At 34.2% G+C, this 1,163-nt stretch overlaps 1 protein-coding gene across 4 annotated transcripts in view; it reads right to left on the bottom strand.

Annotated features, from left to right (window-relative positions):
* The window catches only part of LOC106869523 (sulfotransferase 6B1), a 47,484-nt gene that overhangs the window by 6,587 nt on the left and 39,734 nt on the right, over nt 1–1,163 (bottom strand). The gene's annotated exons all lie outside the window — the stretch shown is intronic.

Raw genomic sequence — 1,163 nt, 5'->3', positions numbered from 1 at the left:
AGACAGAGACAGAGACAGAGAGGGAGACAGAGACAGACAGACAGATAGACAGACAAACAGATAGACAGACAGAAAGAAGGTGAGAGACAGAGAGACAGACAGACAGACATACTGATAGAAAGAGAGAGAGAGGGGGTGCAGAAGAAAGAAAGTGAGGGTGGAGAAACAGAGAGAGAGACAGACAGACAGACAGACAGAGAGAGAGACAGAGACAGAGACAGACAGACAGATAGACAGACAAACAGATAGACAGACAGAAAGAAGGTGAGAGACAGACAGACAGACAGACATACTGATAGAAAGAGAGAGAGAGGGGGTGCAGAAGAAAGAAAGTGAGGGGTGGAGAAACAGAGAGAGAGAGAGAGAGAGAGAGAGGAGAGTGAGAAAAAGAGAAAGAAGAAATTGAAAGAAACAAACGAAGATGGAATATTAACGATATTGAAGTATTTGGCTACTGGTGTCACTTGAAAGCTGACCTGGGGTTAAATAGCAGCGATGTTTTCGTTCTATTACAATAAAGCAGAGACTGTTATTAACTCAGCTCTAAAAAATTGTAAAGGATTTTCTCTTATTTTGTAGAAATATGAATATTTTTACTGTCATCGTTTCACGGTTATTTCCACCTTAGATTCAATACCGTTTACTCCTGCTCCATTTTACTCACATAATTACATATGATATATAAAATAATTAATATTATATATGAAACGATTTATAACATAATATATTATATATTATACATAAGATTATAAGATTATTATTTTATATAAAATATACATATTATTTATTATATATACTATATGCAAACTAACGTGTATTGCCTATAAAATAATATGTATTATATATAAAACAATATTTAACCACCGAAGGGAAATTATAACAGCTTAAAAACAGGCCGTTGTCATAACGATACCAGTTACCTTGGATTGCAAATGTATTCGACTTTAATTCTAAAGACAACTGAAATATTGGCTTCAAATTTTGGCGTACTTATTTTATCGACCCCCAAAGGATGAATGGTAAAGTCGACCTTGGCGGAATTTGAACTCAAACCACCGAAATACCGACAGCTAAAAACTAAGCTTTTTAGAAATTAAAAACTAAAGCTTGAGGTCTAGAGAAAAGTAATAAAATTGACGAGCATATATATATATATATATATA

The sequence above is a fragment of the Octopus bimaculoides genome, chromosome 8 (assembly GCF_001194135.2).
Source record: "Octopus bimaculoides isolate UCB-OBI-ISO-001 chromosome 8, ASM119413v2, whole genome shotgun sequence".
Lineage (NCBI taxonomy): Eukaryota > Metazoa > Mollusca > Cephalopoda > Octopoda > Octopodidae > Octopus > Octopus bimaculoides.
Note: the sequence above shows the minus strand (reverse complement) of the source record. Positions and strands in the feature narration are given on the sequence as shown.